This window comes from Notamacropus eugenii, chromosome 4 (genome assembly GCF_028372415.1).
Source record: "Notamacropus eugenii isolate mMacEug1 chromosome 4, mMacEug1.pri_v2, whole genome shotgun sequence".
NCBI classification, from domain to species: domain Eukaryota; kingdom Metazoa; phylum Chordata; class Mammalia; order Diprotodontia; family Macropodidae; genus Notamacropus; species Notamacropus eugenii.
The window spans coordinates 41,027,546-41,040,225 of record NC_092875.1 but is presented as its reverse complement, the minus strand read 5'-3'; the positions used below and the strand labels follow the sequence as shown (position 1 = coordinate 41,040,225).

Genomic DNA, 12,680 nt, shown 5'->3' with positions numbered 1-12,680 from the left:
GATGGAAAGCAACTGGGAGGAATACCTAAGTTAAAATTTAGGCTTTGCAGCTCTTTTTTTTGGTGGCAAAGAACTGGAAATTAAGAGGATGGTCATCAAATGGGGAATGGCTGAACAAGTCATGGTACATGATTGTGATGGAATACTGTTGTGCTATAAGAAATGTTGAGCAGAACAGTTTCAGAAAAACCTGGAAAGACTTATATGAACTGATACAAAGTGAAGTGAGCAGAACCAGGAAAACACTGTATGCAATAAGAGCAATATTGTATGATGGTCTTCTGTAAAAGACTTAAATAGTCTGACCAAGATAATGATCCATCACAATTCCTTTTTTAAAATTTTTTAAATGTAATTCAATTTATTTTTGTTACATTTTAAATTCTGAACTGTCTCCCTTCCTCCCTCCTTACCCTGCACTAGAGAAGGCAACCGTTTAACATAGATTTATAAATATATGTAAAACCATACTGTATATACTTCTACTTTTCAGTTCTTTCTCTGGAGGTAAATAGTATCTTCCTTCATAGGTCCCTTAGAGTTGATCTGAGTATTTATAGTGCTCAGAACAACGTGGTTGCTCACATCTAGTCTTCAAACCATATTATTGTTCATGCATAGAGCATTCTCCTGGCTCTGATTCCTTCACTTCTTGTTATTTCATACAAGTCTTTCCATATTTTTCTAAAATCAACCTGCTTGTCATTTTTAATAGCACAGTAGTATTCCATCACAATCATACACCACAACTTGTTTAGCCATTCCCCAATTGGGGGCATCTCCTCATTTTCCAGTTCTTTGCCACCATGAAGAGAGCTGCTATAATGTTTCAGAACACAGAGGTTCTTTTTTTCCCACGATCACCTTGGGAAATAGATCTAATAGTGGTATGGCTGAGTCAAAAGGTATACACAATTTCATAACTCTTTGGGCATAATTCCAGATTGTTCTCCAAAATGTTTGGATGAATTCACAGTTCTACCAACAGTGTATTATTGTCACAATTTTTTCACATTCCCCTCCAACATTTGTCATTTTCCCCTTCTACCATTTTAACCACTCTGATAGATGTGAGATGATAGCTCATATGTTTTCATTTGCATTTCTCTAATTAATGATTTAGAGCATTTTTCATATAACTATATGTAGTTTTGATTTCCTTATTAAAAAAACTGCCTGTTTATATCCTTTGACCATTTATCAATTGGGAAATGATTTATATTCTTATAAATTTGACAAAATTCTCTATGTATTTGTGATATGAGACTGAGAAACTGTCTATAAATTTTTTCCCAATCTTCAGCTTTCCTTCTAATCTTGGCTACATTGGTTTTATTTGTTGAAAAAACTTTTTAATTTCATGTAATCAAAATTATCCCATTTTACATCTCACAACGTTCTCTAGCTCTTATTTATTCACATTCTTCTCCTATCCATAAGTATGATAGGTAATGTGTTTCACGTTCTTCTAGTTTTCTTTTATCTCCCTTTATGTAGAAGGTCATTTTGACCTTATCTTGGTAAATGGTGTAAGATAATTAATCTACACCCAATTTCTACAAAACTGCTTTCCACCCTTCCCAGCCATTTTTGCAAGTGTATTCTTATCCCAAAAGCTTAATCTTTACTTTGTCAAACACAAGGCTACTAGTCATTTGCTACTGTGGATTTTATGTCTACTCTGTTCTACCTTTCTATTTCTTAGCAAGTGTCAAATGGTTTTGATAAGTTACTGCCTTATAATATAGTTTAAGATCTGATAATGCTTTTACATTTTTTCCATTAATTCCTTCAATATTTTTGACTTTTTATTCTTCCAAAAAATTTTATTATTGCTTTTTCTAGATCAATTAAATAATTTTTGGTAATTTCATTGGGATGGAATTGAACACAGATATTAATTTAGGTAGAATTGTCACTTTATTATATTGGTTCTGCTTACCCGTGAACAATTAATATTTGTCCAATTATTTAACTGACGTTACTTGTATAAAAATTGTTTTGCAATTATGTTCATGTAGTTCGCGGGTCTGTCTTCGCAGATATACTCCCAGGTATTTTATACAGTCTACAATCATTTTAACTTGTGTATCTCTTATGATCTCTTCTCGCAGAGTTTTATTGGCAACATACAGAAATGTTGACTTATGTGAGTTTATTTTATATTCTGCTATTTTGCTAAGATTATTGTTTCAACCAGCTTTTTAGTTGAATCTCTAGGATTTTCCAAGCATATCATCATACTGTCTGCAAAGAAAGATAGTTTTATTACCTCATATCCATTCTGCTTCCTTCAATTTCGTTTTCTTCTCTTATTGGTATTGCTAGCATTTCTAATACAATATTAAATAATGTTGATGATAATGGGCATCCTTGTTTCACTCCTGATCCTATTGGCAAAGCTTCTAGCTTATCCCCACTACAAATAATGCTTGCTATTGGTTTTGGGTAAATACTTCTTATCATTTTAAGGAAAAATCCATTTATGCCTACATTTTCAAGCATTTTTCATAGAAATGGGTGTTGTATTTTGTCGAAAGCTTTTTCTGCATCTATTGATACCATCGTGTTTTTTGCTACTTTTTAAATTTATATAATTAATTATGTTAAGAGTTTTCCTTAAACCATTCTTTCATTCCTTGTATAAATCCCACATGGTCATCATGTATAATCTTTGTGATATGCTAGTGTTATATTTAGAATTTTTGCATCCATATTCATTAATGAAATTTGTCTATAATTTTCTTTCTCTGTTTTTGCTCTTCCTGGTTTAGGATCCAAGATAATTTAGAAGGATTCATGATGAACATACTATCAAGACAGAACTGATTAACTCTGAGTGAAGACTGAAGAATCCTTTTTTGACTTTATTTTTCTTGCTTTTGTGTTTTCTTTTGCAACATGGCTATTATGGAACTATGTTTTGTGTGGTTTCACATGTATAATCAATATCATATTGCTTGCCTCCTCAAGGGATGTGGAGGGGGAGCAAGAATTTAGAACTCAAAAATTTTTTTAAATGTTAAAATTTTTTACATATAATTGGGAAATGTTTAATGAAATATATGTATATGTGTATGTATATATATATATATACATATGTGTGTATAAATACACATACTTTGCAGCTTATAACCTCCCATGTCACAATTTCTCTGAGCCTCAGTTTCCTCCTCTGTAAAATGAGGAGGTTGAGCTACTTGTACTCTAAGGCCCCTTTCCATTCTGACTCTGTGATATACTACAATGCTCATGTGAACTTAGCTCCTATATTCAACCTTGGCTATGAGAGACACAGATGAAGCCCCTCAGGGGACCCTTCTGTTGGCTCAATATTTGCTTCCCTCCCTCTGGGGGACTGATCTCCCTCCCCCCCAACTTCCCCTTCCAGGCACTGCAAAGCTCAGCTCCTTGGTTTTTCCTCAGTCATTTTACAACAAGGACTCATTATGTGTTTTCTCTCTCTCTCGGTCTCTCTCTATCTCTCTGTCTCTCTGTCTCTCTCTCTCCTTCCCTCCTACCTTTCACAGAAGGAATCTCCAAGGCTGAGCTGACCAACCTGTACCTGAATAAGGATCAGTCTAACGAATTCAAGAAAAATGCTCATCCAGTCTTTCCTTGGATACTTCCAGAGGGCAGATGAGTCACCACTATACGAAGCAGTTCAATCAACTCTCAGAGGCCTTTACTTGTTGGAAAATTTTTCTTTGTGTCTAGCTAAAAGCTGCCTCTTTGCAATTTCTACCTATAGCTCATTGCATCTGAGCCACATCAAAAACTTTCAATATGACAGCCCCTTTCAAGCTCCTGAAGATGCATGTAACAAGGGCTCACTAAGTTGTCTCTTCTCCAGGTTAAACATTTCCAGTTCCTTCAACTGATTTTCCTATGATCTTATCTGAAGACCATTCACTGTGCTGATTGATTGCCCTCCTTCTTTCTCCTCCAAAATATCTAGAAAAAATTGCTTTCTCATAGTATCATAGACCTAGATCTAGAGTCAGAGAACATAGGTTTGCCTTTAACACTTACTCCCTGTGTGACTTTGAGCATGTCACTTAACTGCCTGAGCCTCAGTTTCCTCATCTGTAAAATGAAGGGATTGGACTAAATGGACCCCAGGGCTCTTACTAACTCTAGCTCTCTGATTATATAATCTAGCCCAGGCCTCTTCACATGTTCCTATGCCAATCAGAAAAATGAACATACCAAAGACAACTGTTATGGAAGAAAGGAAGGGAATAAGCATTTATTAAGTTCCTACTGTGTGCCAGCCACTGTGTGCTAAACGCTTTACAAATTATTGCTGTTGAGTTATTTTTCAGTCACATCTGACTCTTTAAAACCCCATCTGGGGTTTTCTTGGCAGAAATACTGAAATGGTTCGCCATTTCCTTCTCTGGATCATTTTACATTAGAGGAAACTGAGGCAAACAAGGCTAAGTGACTTACCCAGGGTCACACAGCTAGTAAGTATCTGAGCTGGGATGTGAACTCAAGAAGATGATTCCTGACTCCAGACCCAGCTATCTATCCACTGCATCACCTCATTTAAATCCTGACAACAACCACAATTGTTATCCCTCATTCTACAGATGAACAAACTGAGGCAGACAGAGGATAAGCAACTTGCCCAGGGTCACTCAACTACTAAGTATCTGAAGGTGGATTTGAATTCATCTTCCTGATTCCAGACCCAGCGCTCTATCCACTAAACCACCCTAAATGGCAGAAAAAGAAGTAAATGTGAAGTCAAAGCTAAGCCCATTTCCTTACTATGTAGCCCTGGACTCACCTTTCTGAACCTCAGTTTCCCTCATGGTTGAAATGAGGAAGCAGTATGATATAGTGGAATCTGGCTTCAAGACTTTGCTCTGCCAATTCCTGCATAATCACTCTACCTCTCTGAATCTTTTCCTTTCTGTGAAATGGGGATAATAATGCTTTCTGTCTTGATTCTCACACCTAAAGATGGTGAAGAAATAAATGAATGAAGAATGAATGAATGAACGAATGAAAAAAATCTTTATTAATGTGCCAAGCCATATGCAAAGAACTGGGGATATAGGAAAAAAGCAAGCAAGATGGCCCCTGTCCTCAAGCACCTTATGTGTGTGTGTTCGTCCTTTGTTGCCAAAGAAGACCATGCCATCAGAGAAATGATGACATGACTTGCACTTGACTTTGTTTTGAGTGAGAGAGGGCTGTGCAGGTCACCAACCTCACTTCTCCTCCAGAGCCATCTGAATCCAGTGACCAGATATTCCTCAGGATGACTGGAGATGACCCAGGATGAGGCAGTTGGGATTAAGTGACTTGCCCAAGGTCAGACAGCTAGTGAATGTCAAGTGTCTGAGGTGAGATTTGAACTCAGGTCCTCCTGACTCCTGCACTGGTGCTCTATCCACTACACCACCTAGCTGCCCCTCAAGCACCTTATATTCTAATAGGGAAATAAGTAGGGGTTTTATAATCATAATAGGGTAGTTTAGAATACCCTGAAAGGGTAGACTGGGCTAAGAACCAGACTAGATAAGATGAAAGACCACCAGTCAGAGCCTAGGGCCCCAGAGGCACAGTGCCACTAAGATTTGAAGGCTAGAAGATCAGTGCAGGTGGTTTGGTTTAGAAATGGCCCAAAGCAAGGATGGGAAACCTGTGGCCTCGAGGCCACATGCGGCCCTCTAGGTCCTCAAATGTGGCCCTTACTTGAGGACCCAGAGAGCCACCTGTGACCTCAAAGCTGGATTCATTCAGTCAAAGGGCTGCACTTGAGGACCTAGAGGGCCACATGTGGCCTCAAGGTTCCCCACCCCTGTCTTAAAGGTTCTGCTTGATCTTTCAAAGGTTATTTAACTTCTCAGAGCATAAACAATACAAGCCTCCATCAACAAAGGGGGTCTCCCCATCAGAGTGTTCATGGGACTACTTAGATAATTTACAGCTAGCAAGGATCCCAGGATCCTGAATCGAGACCTGCAAGGGGTCCCATAGACCACCCAATACAGTTCCCCTCATTTTACACAAGGGAAAACTGAGGCCAAGAGTCTATGCCCATATTAGTGAAATCACAGGGCCAGACTCTGATACTTCCAGGACCTAGTTCTCATCTTGGAAGTGCCCTCTGCCCCGCAGCCCCCTTCTCCCATTGGTGAGTTCACTTTGAGAAAGGGCTCAGGTCTGCTAGCCTTCCTTCTTCTTCCATCTTTGGTTCTAACTCTTTGGACTTTGCTACTATCCCTCGCTTGCCCTCTCCAGCTTTTCTGTGGTCTATTCCCCTATTAGAATAGAAACTCCCTGAGGCCAGGAATTGTCTTTATTTTTGTCTGTATTTTTATCCACAGTATTTGGCACAATGTCTGGCACACAGTTAAGGTACTTAATAAATGTAAAGCAAATCACTGTGATACTCCAGAATTGGTAAGCCTCAGCACTATGCAAAACATTTCTAGGAGCCCACCGACAGACTGACTCCAGTCAGAACCTTCTCAGATCAAACATCATGGTCTAGACAGGACGTTTGAGGTCATCTAATCCAATCTCCCCACCCACCTGCCCCCACATTCAACTAAGGAAAAAAACCGAGTCCTAAATGACATGGCCAGAAAGTAATCTGAAACCAGGTCCTCTGACTCCACATTAAGAATTTCTCCCATTAGATCATAAGAGCTGCCTTGAAGCAACAAGGTATACTGGATTTGGGGCACAAGGAAACCTGGGTTTAAATCTAAAATCTACAATTTGCCAGCTGTGTAAGGTAAAATATTCAACCTCTCCGAGGATCAGTTTCTGAATCTGTAAAATGGGGATATAATCATGCCCATTTTCCCAGGCTTGTGCAAAAATCAAGTGAGAGAAGGAATGGACTATTGCTTTGAAAAACTTAAAACACTATATAAGTCGCCTATTGGGGAGCAGGGGGAATCTTGAATTTCTGGTTTAACTGATACATAGAGAGAGGACACTCTCTTTCACCATTGTAGATCTGAAAATTGCAGGTTTAGACATTTGTCCAGGATAAAGTGACTTGCTGAGCATCACACACACATCAGAGGCAGGACCTGAATCCAGGTCCTCCAGGCTCAGAGGCCAGTTCCCTATCCACTATGACATTGTCTCTTATTAGCTTATACTTCCTAAGCCTCAGTTTCAGAATCTGTAAAATGGGGAACAGACTACTTAAGCTACTCCCACCTTGAAGGGGGATTATAAAGAAAATGCTCTAGGAATGTGAGTTCTAATTTTGATTTCTGGGACTCCCACAGCCATCCTTAGAACAGACAGAATGCACTCTAGAAACCGAAGCTTTACTGTGAAATATTTTGCACAGAGTGAAATATTGCTACTACAAAGCTTAATAAAGGCAGCCAGACCCTTACATATGCTCTATAAAGTAACTGTCAGCGTGGCAGTTACACACTGTCTCCATATGCGTCAGAGACCCAGGAAGATAGAAATGTGGCATGGCCATTGCTAGCTCCTCTTTCCTCTGGGCACAACATCCTCTGACAGCTCTCAGCTTCTTCCTCCCACCAATCATATCAACCCCAGCACCTCTCACCTACTGTCCATCAGTTCAGGGTTCTTAGCCTCATAGATTTTGCGGGCTCTGACTCTACCCACTGTCACAGAAACACAGAATCATAGGATAATGAAGCCAGAAGGGACCTTAAAAGAGACCATGTCAGAGCAGGGTGAACCTTAGAGTGTAGATGGTCAGAGCTGGAAAGAGTCTTTAGAAGAGAGACTGTCAGAGCTCAGAGGGGCCATGAAGGGGCCATGGAACACAAATTGTCAGAGCTCAGAGTTCCCATGGCACAGGGGCCATGAAACAGAGACCATAAGAGCTCAGAGGGGCCACAAAATAGGGACTGTCAGAGCTCAGAGGGGCCACAAAGGGGCCACAGAACAGAGACAGTCAGAGCTCAGAGGGGTCACAGAACAGAAACTGTCAGAGCTGAGAGAGGCCACAGAGGGTCCATGAAACAGAGAATGTCACAGCTAAGGTGAACCTTAGAGCATAGAAGGTCCAAGCTGGAAAGAGTCTTTAGAAGAGAGACTGTCAGAGTTTAGAAAGAAAAGAAAATCAGAGGTGGGAAGAGACCTCAAAATATAGAATGCCAAAACTGGGAGGTGCCATGTAACAGCCTTAGAATACAGAATGTCAGACCCAGAGGACTTAGAACCCAGACATCAGAGCTGAGAAGGATCTTACAGCATAGGATGGCAGAAAAGGGATGGGGCCTTAGAAAAGAATGTGAGAGCTGTGAGGGCCCTTAGAATAGAGAATTCTAGAGCTAAAAAGGACCCTTAGATAATAGAATCTCAGAACTGGCCCTCAGAGCCCATTCAAATCAGAGGTTCTTATCCAGAGATTCAGAGGTCCTTGGATAGATTTCTAGGGGTGCATGAACTTGGATAGGGAAAAAAAGATACAACTTCATTTCAATAAAATGGTTTCCTTTGTAATCCTACATGTTTTATATATTTAAAAATGTTCTCAGCATCAATACACTTCAACAGTAGGCCAAACGGTCTGTGATTTTTTTTTTCAAAAAAGTTAAAAACTTTTGATCTAGACCAATTCCTTATCATCCAGAAGGAAAAGTCCTTTCCAGTCCTATGGTCCTAGGATTATGATTCCAATTCCTATATAAATGTGTGTGTGTGTGTTCATCCTTTGTTGCCAAAGAAGACCATGCCATCAGAGAAATGATGACATGACTTGCACTTGACTTTGTTTTGAGTGAGGGAGGGCTGTGCAGGTCACCAGCCTCACTTCTCCTCCAGAGCCATCTGAATCCAGTGACCAGATATTCATCAGGAAGACTGGAGATGACCCAGGATGAGGCGATTGGGATTAAGTGACTTGCCCAAGGTCACACAGCTAGTGAGTGTCAAGTGTCTGAAGTGAGATTTGAACTCAGGTCCTCCTGACTCCTACACTTGTGCTCTATCCATTGCACCGCCTAGCTGCCTCCCATATAAATATCCTTGTGGGGAAATAGTATGATAGAATCAATGATTGATTGAATGAATGAATGAAAAAGTATTGAAGTGCTTATTTTGTTCCAGGAACTAAACTAGGTACTGAACATAAAAATACAAAAATAAAGACAATCCCTGCCTTCAAGGAGCTTATATTCTGATGGGGAAAACAACATAAAGAGAAATGATGTACAGGGATAAGACGATCTTAGAGGTCCCTTCTAGCTCTGAATCTATAAATAGATCTATAGGCTCCATACAAATTACTAATTTGTTTATTTGACAAAATGAAAGATGTGTGGAAATTAAAAATAGATTGGGGAGTTATGATATAGACTTGAAGAGGAAATGGCCAAGGAAGGGCATTTGGATTTAGAAAGTTACCGGGATGAAGAGTAGATGTAGACGGGAGGAAATTGACACACCTTTCAGAATCAGTGACAGTATTGATTTGATTTTGACTCTAGAACTGGAAAAGACATGGGGGGAAGAGGGAGGAGTAGGGAAAGAAATCAGGGAAATGGGTGTGATCAAAGAGAAGGCTCATTCAAGAGAGAAAGACCTGAAAGCCACTAAGAGAAGAAAGTGAATTAAACATTTAGCCAAAATGCTGCAAGGCTAGTGGTGGTACAAGCCCAGAATATTATCTTTGAACCTATGTCTTGGGATTGTTGTGCCCAACGCAGAGATCCAAATGGCCCTTCAGAGAAACAGCCACTATAACTAATAAAGAAGTCAGAAGAGAGTCTGGGTGAGGTGGACCACTGCCACAACCCCTCCCCCTCCACACCTTGCAGGTGAGCATCAAAAACCCACATGGTGACGCAGAACTAAGTGATGTCTGAAGGTATCATTAACCTGGGAGCCACAGGACTAGAGATGATCCCAACGGATACAGAGGACACAGATGGAGGGGGAAGTTTCTAATGCATTCTCTGCCTAGAGCACCGATGCTTAGAGTCACATGGACAGAATGGATCAGAGAAAGGACTTGAATCCAGATTTTCTTGGCTTCAAGACAGTTTTCTATGCATTATTCCACATCTACTATGAACTAATTCTCTCTCTCTCTCTCTCTCTCTCTCTCTCTCTTCTTTTCTCTTTCTCTCTCCTTTCTTTCTTCTCTACCTGTCTGTCTGTCTCCCTCCCCTCTGCTCCCTCCTCTCTCTCTGTATCCTCTCTTTTCTCTATCTTTCTCTCTCCTTTCTTTCTTTGTGTGTATATATGTGTGTGTGTGTACACAATTTAAAGATATATGTACACGTATATAAATACATATATAGATGAAAGGAAATAAGCATTTATTAAGCACTTACTATATGTCCAGGCCCTGTGCTAAGCACTTTACAATTATTATCTCATTTGATCCTTATAATAATTCTGGGAGGTAGGGGCTGTTATTATCCCCATTTCATAAATGAGGAGACAGAGAGAGAGAGAGAGGTGGAATGACTTGCCCAGGGTCACACAATATCTGAGGTCAGATCTTCCTCAGTGACTCTGTGACTGTACACTATGGTTATAGCCCCTCCCCTCCACTGCCAGCTGCCACATAGACAGATGGAGATGAGAGAGGGAGAGGAAGATAGGGGAAAGAGGGAGAGAGAAGAGGGAAGATGAAGAAGAAAGAAGAAAAAGAAAGAGGAGGTATAGAAGGAGGAGGACAGAGAGGGGAGAGAAAAGGGGGAGGAGAGAAAAGAGGGAAGGAGAGAGGGGGACAGAAACGGAGAAAGGGAAAGAGAGGAGGGTGAATAGAGAGAGAAAAGGAAAAGAGGGAGAAAAGTTTTCTATGAAATGACTTGCCCTTAGTGGCACAGACAAGAAGTAGCAGAACCAAGACAGGACTAAATCCCAAGTCCTTTGACTCCAAATCCAATAGTCTTTTCATGGTACCAGCCAAATGGAAGTAGCCATTTTAAGGCAAAAATACAAAGTAAAAAAGATACTGTTCTAGAGCATCAACAAGCGTTTCAAGTCTGCAAGTATTTATTAAGCGCCTATTGTGTGCCAGGCACTGCTAAATTCTGGGGATACAGAGAAAAGCAAAAGATAGTCCCTGCCCTGCAGGAGTTCATGGTCTAATCCAGGACAGTGAAAGGTCCCAAGGTCATTCCATATCATGACTGGTTGATGAAACAGAAAATGTTTGTCCTGGAATAGAGAACATTTAAAGAGAAGGGGAGGGTAATGGCAGGAGATGTGTCTTCAAGTACCTGTAGCTCTGACATGTGGGAAAGGGATTAGCTTGGCTAATTCTGCTTGACCCCAAAGGGCAGAACATGGGCCAGTGCAGGGAAGTTACTAAGATGCAAATAATAAATGACATCAGGGTAAACTTTCTGATAATTACAGCTGTTCCAATATGGCACCAGCTGCCTCCAGACATGGCAGGCTGGCCTTTAATAGAGGTACTTCTTCCAACAGAAGAATGACCCTTTGTTTGGGGGTGGAGTAGAAGGGATTCCTGTTCAGATACAGGTCCTACTAGATGCCCTCTGAGATCCCTTCTAGATCTGCAATGCTAAAGGCCTAAGACACCAACATCCAAAGCCAAAGCCTGAAGAAGGTACTCTCTAATCAGTTATGAAACAAGGCAACCGAGGTTCCATGGGCAAAGAAGCCATGAATAAGGACTAAATTGTGAAGAATGAGGCACCAGACTAGCATAGAAAGGAAACCAAATCAGACTGAAGGCACCTGGTGTTCAGCAGACCTTTGGGGAGATATGGACTCGGGACCATTTCAAGTTTTGATTAATGAAAAGGGTAAAGAGGCTTTTAATTTGGGCTCTCCAAGCAAATTACTTTCTATGTGATAAATTAGCTACTGGGAGAGAGAAACACATACCAGTCCCTCCCCACCTCCCTGGGAGGAGGGGGACCTACCAGAAGCTGAGCCTGCTGGGAACCTAGGTCTACAGCAATTCTGTTCCAAACTGATATTTAAACTCCAAATGATGGAGTAGCCAGGGAGAGAAACACAAGAGAAATAGAGAAGGCACACCTTGCTGGCACTGTGCCTATTTGGCCCCAGTTTTTGAGTTCCAGAAGAAGACACAGAGAATTTCCAGCCTTCAGGCTGATGCAAAATCTATGGTAGTGGTAGTAAAGTCACCAGCTTCACCTAGCAGAGTGCCTGGCACATGGTGAGTTCTCAATAAATGCTCCTTGAATGAATGAATTGATTGATTAATGAATGAATGAATGGAAACATACACAATCCTATTGCCACCCAGACCTCTCATGATAGGGGCAGAAAGAAGCTGGTATATCTATGTCTAACATGTCTATACCTTATCTCATTTGATTCTCACAACATCCATTTGAGGGACATGGCATAATAATGGCCCTTTTGCAGATAAGGAAAGTGAGCCTCAGAAAGGTCAGATGGCTTTTGGGGAGTTACACAGCTGCCTATTAAATGTCTCAGGCAGAATGCAAGCCAGGTCTCCCTGATTCCAAGGCCGGTGTTGTACCTACCAGAAAGGGGATGGAAAGGAATATCTCAAATTATTAACCCCATTTTACAAATGTATCAGGCAATCAGTCAACAAGCAATTAGTAAACACCTACTATGTATCAAGCACTGTGGTAAGGAGGGAAATAAAGGCAAAAACAACCCCTGAAAAGTAGGGGAGAAGGCGATAAGTGGGGTGTGGGGGAGATGACAGAAGGCAAGGCAAATGGTAGGAG

General features: G+C 40.8%; 1 protein-coding gene across 1 annotated transcript in view; it reads right to left on the bottom strand.

The window, feature by feature from the left end:
- Nucleotides 1-12,680, bottom strand: part of TMEM132B (transmembrane protein 132B) — a 469,297-nt gene that overhangs the window by 388,662 nt on the left and 67,955 nt on the right. The gene's annotated exons all lie outside the window — the stretch shown is intronic.